Source organism: Psittacula echo, assembly GCF_963264785.1.
Source record: "Psittacula echo genome assembly, chromosome: 13".
NCBI lineage: Eukaryota > Metazoa > Chordata > Aves > Psittaciformes > Psittacidae > Psittacula > Psittacula echo.
This window is the reverse complement of record NC_137749.1, coordinates 3108839-3115460: the sequence shown is the minus strand read 5'-3', so window position 1 is coordinate 3115460 and position 6622 is coordinate 3108839.

Sequence of the window (6622 nt, the reverse complement as noted above, 5' to 3'; positions counted from 1 at the left end):
GCGCTACGCGCAGAAGTTCGTCGTTGACGGTGGGGACACGGCGGGACAACCCCGGGGGTTGGGACGCGACAGCGGCCTTGGCGTGACCCTGAGGAGAGCGAGGCCGCGGGGAGGGCCGTGGGTGGCCTCAAAGAGGGGTGAGGGCAGAGGAGAGGCCCCCAGAGCATGGGGAGGACATGGAACCCCAGACTGGTTTGGGTTGAAGGGACCTTAAAGCTCATCCAGCTCCAACCCCTGCCACGGGCAAGGACACCTTCCACTGGAGCAGCTTGCTCCAAGCCCCTGTGTCCAACCTGGCCTTGAACACTGCCAGGGATGGGGCAGCCACAGCTTCTCCGGGCACCCTGTGCTATCTCTGTGCCTTGGCATCACTTTTGGGGTGCAGAATGGGGATTGTGGCAACCTGGGGTAGCAGCACAGGGTAAGCCATAGCTGGCCTGGGAAGACCATGGCAGCAGAGGGGTTTGCTCAGTCCTGGATGCAGAAAAGAGGTCCCTGGGCTTATTTGGGGGTGATCCCATTGTAACAGCCCATGCAGTGGTGCAGAAGAGGGTCCCAAACAACAGCCCTGCTTTGTTGGGTCTCACCTGATTTTCCCGCTGTAGAAAATGACCCTTTCACTGGGACTGAGTAGGTGGAATGGCTGTGAGAGGATCTTGTTTCACATAAACCTCTCCCATCTGCAGGTGGCTGCCTCTACTATGTGGGACCCAAGAAGGAGGAGAAGCGGGAGGTGATCGTGGATCCCGAACGGAGGCGGCAGGTCTTCCTGGAAAGCCACTTCACCGACATTGGGAACCATCTGGGACAGAAAAAGACAGTGCACCGGATTCAGAGCCGGTACTACTGGCTGGGGATTGTGAAAGATGTCGTGGACTGGGTAAGTTGAGGGCACTGACTGTGTCAGTGACACCAGGACGTTCAGGCAGTCCCCAGTGAGCAGCCAGAAGAGCCCTACTGCAGGGACAGAGTTGTTTCTAGTGCCTGGTGCTTTGAAACAGGCACTGGGTCACTCTGCAGGTGAAACTGTTGGAACATCCCGAGGCAGCTGGGTAGATTGGATGTCTTTCCTCCGAGCATCAGGAAATCCATGCAGGTAGGACTCATTGTGCCAGTTTTGGCTGGTGTGGGAAGATGAGATGGTTTCGGCCTTGCTGAGTCTGGCTTTGAGCAGTCTGGATTCCTCCCAGAGCTGCCCAGTTCTCTAAACTATTGTACCAGGAGGAGCTCAGCGTTCCTGCTAATTCTCCTTGGCTGCTTGCCTCACCTGAGTTATTGCTGAAAGCTCCCTGCAGCAGGGCTCTGCAACAGTGTGGTTTGAAGAAGTGTGGTTGCATTGCATGGTCCGAGCAGCCCATCCTGCATCCTGGGGCTGATGATTTTTCTAGCTGGCAGTAGAAGTTATAAATGCAATAAATATCTGCCTACAACCAGGGCAAGAAATGTCTTAGCTGTAGGCCACATGGTGAAAACTGTTTATTGTGTCAAAGAATGCTGTCAGGTAAGCATGTGAAAGGTGAGCTCTCTTGGCTTGTTGTGTGTTGTCCTCTTCTTCTTGCACCTCACTGTTCTGATTGGGTAGAAGGAAGCTGCTCAGATGTGCTGCCCACCTCATCCCTCCATAACCTGTCCAGTCTGAACCTGACAGAACCCATCAGCATAGTTTAAACTCCTTTGACACGTCTGTTTCCTTTCCCAGATCAAAATGTGTGAAACATGCCAGAACGCAGAGCACAACAAGAACGTATCGCGGAAAGCGAGGCCTGTCAAAGCGGAATCACCCTGGGAAGTGCTGGGATTAGACATTCACGGTGAGTGTTTGTGGCTGACAGGGTGTTTGGGGCTGACAGACAGGCTTTTCAAGGCTTCCACGTCAGCTCGCAGACAGCGTGGCAGACTTACTGCCTGCCACACGCAGGCACGTGAGCGAGAGCTGCTGTGTCTGTGTGAGGAGGTGGCAAAGAGGCCACAGCAGAGTTCCAAGGTGCAACCTGATCCGTGTGACCGGCTCTGCTCCCTCCCCACACACAATGGGAGCTGTGGGCGTGCGTTCCTTCCCAGGATTGAGCCTGTGATGGGTGTATTTTTGCTGACAAAGGTCACAGAAATGCATTGGCCAAATGACATTGCAGAGCAGAGTCACTGTTGTTCTCGCAGTGATTGTTTTGCTGGGCTGGGTTTTTGACTTTCCTGATTCGGGTGATATTACGGCATCACGTTGATTTTTCTTGATGCTTGTTTATGCAGGCCCTTTTCCTGAGACAAGCCAAAGCAATACACACATCCTCCTTGTGACTGACTGTTTCACAAAGTGGGTTGAGGCTGCTCCTCTGCAGAAGAAAGATCCTTTATCAGTGGCTAAAGCCCTAGCTGCAGTTTTTTACAGGTGGGCTCCTCTGTTGTTGGTTACATTGCACCTCTGCAGTGAGATGGGGAGTGCTGGGATGTGTGTTGCAAAAATACCCAACATCCACAAGCTGGTTCCCCACAAGAGCAGGAACACTCCCTTATACAGGAGACACTGTGCAGTGCCTCTCAGTTGCTCTTTACAAAGTACTTGGGAAGAGCCTGTTCTCCTCCTCTTACCAGGGGAGGGGAGAAAGAGGCAGAAGTAGTTCTCTGAGTAGCCCCAAAGCCAATAGAGCTGGTGTCCCAGTTCTCTGCAGACGTTTTAAAGCCATTTCCTGATCCCTCCTAGGAAGTGTTTATTTTGCACTCGCATGGTGCATGTCACCAGGTGACATTGTCCTTGTGGAAAATGCATGTGGCCAGTAGAGATTTACATTCAGAGCAGGAAACTTTATCATCCAAAAGCAAGCAGACCTCTCTCTGCTCTTGGCGAGGTGAGGCTATGCCAGCCTCCTTAGCACAAACTCTGCTGGAGGGTCTCTGTCCTTTTTATACCCTGTTATCACCAGTGCAGATCGAACTCCTCTGACTCTGCCCTGCAGCTGATGGAATTTAAACCAGTTATATGTCCTCTTCTTGTGCAGGTTTGGAGCATCCAAGAACATTTATGCCAGTCAGAGCTGGGACTTCTGTGAGGAGGTAGGTCAGGTGCTGGGTGGTTCAAGGAAAAGCAGTTAAGGGATTTTTTTGGACAGAGCTGCAGTATGCCATGTATAGGGGGGGTGAGGAACTGATGCTGCCTTTTTCCTGCCCCATCCCTGTTACCAGCAGTAGATAATTTGTCAGCTTTCAATCTGTCAGGGATTTAAGGTTGTGGTTCTGTGGTGCAAGTCCTCCAGCCACACTGCAGCCTCTCTGCTCAGAGGGAAACGTCCAGTGAGATCATGTCCATGATATTCCTGCCCTACCCTGGGATTAACCGAGCTTCCCACTGCTGTGGAAAGCCTTGAGCACAGGAATAGTCATTGCAAAACATCCTGTCAGGTCCAACTTTTCTGAGAGCTTTTTCTGCTGAGCAGCATCTCCTGGCATGGGGCTAGTGCTATCTTGTGGAGCATGCGAGCTGCTGGGGTACAAACCTGCCTTGTTCTCCCATGGGCATGACCCCTTCTTTGCAGGTCAGCCGGCATTTATGCGAGCGCTGGAACATCTCTCAGGTCCTCACCCCTGCAGACCCCGCAGACTGCGCGGGCCTGGATGACCGCAGCGCAGAGGTGCTCAGATCCTCCCTCTGCAGCGTGGTGAATGAGAAGCCCAGCGAATGGGACACCCACCTCGACCCCGTGCTCTTCAATTTCCGCACCTCAGTTAACTCCAGCACTAAGTACCCCCCCTTCTTCCTCATGTTCAACAGATACGTGTGCCTGTCGTCCGAGGTAACTTCTCCACAAAGGAGAGTCTTGTAGGAGGTTTGCCACTGGTACAGCTACACAGTAACACCCAAATGTCTGTGCCTTGTAGGTGGATTTTGTCAAGGACTCTAAAGAGCAGGGGGCTGGCTCTGGAAAGGCAGACAGCCTCCCGCCATTCACAGCTGCGGTTCAGGAGCAGCAGAACATGGTGAAAGAAATTGTAAGTCTTGGGGTGCCTTGAAATCATTTTGCAGCTAAGTAAGTCCCCCAGGGTCCCTTGCACCAGACTGTACAAGAGCTGCATGGAAGGGATTTGCCCGTACAAGAATGGTGCCTGCTCACATACTCGGAGAGAGCCCCTGCCCTATCCAGAAATGCTGCCTCTCCTTTGCCTGCAGGCTTTCTCCTGTCACCAAGCATAGCAGGGAGCTGTCTGGCTTGAGCAAGGTTGAGGGGCCGTGCATCCAGCTTGAAGGAGCAAGGCAGAAGCCAGTTCAGCATTGCCTGAAACTCCACAGGCCTGGCCTGAGAGGAAGTGGCACCTCAGTGGAACTGAGGGCAGCAGGAGTAGAGCTGGACCCTCTGAGCCAGCACCATTTGGTGCCACAGGGAAGCTGGTGGTGTTGCTGCTCAGAGCTGGTTGATGAAATACAAGGGGACTGGCTTGGTGGCTTTCCCCATCAAGGCTAATGAGAGCTGTGTCCCAGCTTGCCCAGCACCCTCCCTTGTAATCTGCATCTCAGATCAGCCAAGGGAGTCTGTCCTTAGGCAGGGACAAAAAGCCTTTAGGGACACGGTACATAACTAAGAGGTTAAAAGTAACCATGCCCCAAAACAGGAGGACAGAAACTGAGGAAGTTGGGGCTACCATGAGGACTAGTGCCCCAGTGAACAGAGAGCTGGGTTTGGGCAGAAAGGCCGGCATTCAGCTCCTGCCTGTCTCTGATGTGCTGGGTGACCTTAGGCAGCTCATTTTGTCTGTGTTCCTTGGTTTTCTGACTTGATGAATGACCTCAGTGTCCCCTGTAATGTGCTTGGCAATCTGTGTGCCAAAAAATCACAGGCAGGGCTCAAGTGCTTTGTTTGCTCAGTCATTTCTTGCACTTGGACAGGGTTATGTGGTCCTCTCTGATCCCCTGGACTGTGATTCTTCTTGCTGAGGAATAGCAGGAGTAAAATGGGATGGGAGAGAGGAGGCCAAGGAGCTGAACATGGGGTCTGTTCGCAGCTCAGGCTCACAAGCTCAGCTCCCCTTTTGTGAATAGAGATACACATCATGGCACAGGGTAGAGAGAGCTTGCTCTGGGTAATACTGAAGCATTCTGTCGTGTCTAAGGGCACTTCTGGTGTCTAGATCACCAACACTTGCCTGCAGACAGGCCAGGATTTGGACTGTAATTAACAGGAGGCAATAAAAGCTTTTCCTGGCACTGTGTGACTCCAGCCTAGATCCCCTTCTGCCCTCTACTGATGGAGAACTATCAGCTCCTCTGAGTGCAGCCATGAAATCACAGCTTTTTAATGTGAGGCCTGCTAGTGTGGGGTTGGTGAGAATAAGGCTGCAGAGACCTTGCTTAGTGCCTCCCTTGCTCCAGGTGCTGGCGCTGGCACAGCCATGGCTTACCAAGCCAAGCTCCACAAGCTGCAGTGCTGTTTTCTTTCCCTAAGCTTGTTTGAGACGGAGTTGAATTGGTTTTTAAGCAACATCTCAAGGCCCGACGCAAGTAATTCTGCTTTCCAGGTGATCGCCAACATGACCACAGCTTACAAGCGGGAGCGGAAGAGTGTGAAGAGGAAAAGCCGGGGCCTGCCCTCTCTTGCCTTCAAAGTGGAAGACAACGTGTTCAGGAGCGAAGCTGCCGGCTCCCTGAAGAAGCTGAAGAAGGGCCAGTTTGTGTCCTTCCAGATAGAGACGGTCCTGCCGCCCGAGCAGAGCATGGCTGGGGTGAAGAAAACCAGTTAGCCCCTGGGGCTGCCGGGGGGTCCTGCGGGGCTGGGGACAGCAGCACGGGCTGTCCCCAAGGTCTGTGGCCCAGCTGCATGGGGGTCCAGGGTGCAGATGTGCCTGCTCTGTCCTGGGAAGAAGGGAAGGGGAAGGTTCAGACAAGGGTGTCTGTTTAGTCACTTCCCGGTCCACATTTGCCCTCGGAGCATCCCTCTGTCCAGGGAAGTGGCACGGTTCTTGTTCACATGTTGGCAGCAAAAGAGGCCACAAAGCTCCACCTTTACCATGCTGGGAGCAATCACATCAATGCCTGGGGAGGCATCTGGGTGCAGGTGGGGGAGAACCAGACACTAGACCCAGCTTAGCCACGTTGTCACACGTTTCCTACAGCTTTAAACTCTCCTCCCCACTGTCAGCCTGGACAGGGAAGAGTCGCACCAGGGCTGATGGTGGACATGGGAATGGCTTGAAGTGAGCTTTTTGTTTTTAAGCACTAATTAGCAGAAATAAAGCTGACAATAGCATGTGATGATTTTAGTTATTGAGGCAGAGAAAAATGGAAGTTTTGCTTTGTAACATGACTGTTCTGTTCCCTTCAGAAATGGAGAGAATTCTGGGAATCCCATAGCCTCTTCCTGTACTGATGAGGGTTACAAAGTGCTCCAAAAACACAGGGATAATAACACTGATCAGCCCTTTTATCTCCTCTGTAGCCCAGGTGGATGCACTGATGCCTGAGCACTGGTGTGGGTACTTGAAGGGGGGAAAATAATGATTAAAGTGGAATTGTTGGAAATTACCAGTCTCTGTGTCAAGATCATTTAACCCCCTGTTCAGGGGTTAATTTAAACCTCTATTTAGGGGTTAATATAAGAAACTATACTGACTCTGTCCTGGTTGTCTTTAAAGCCACCTC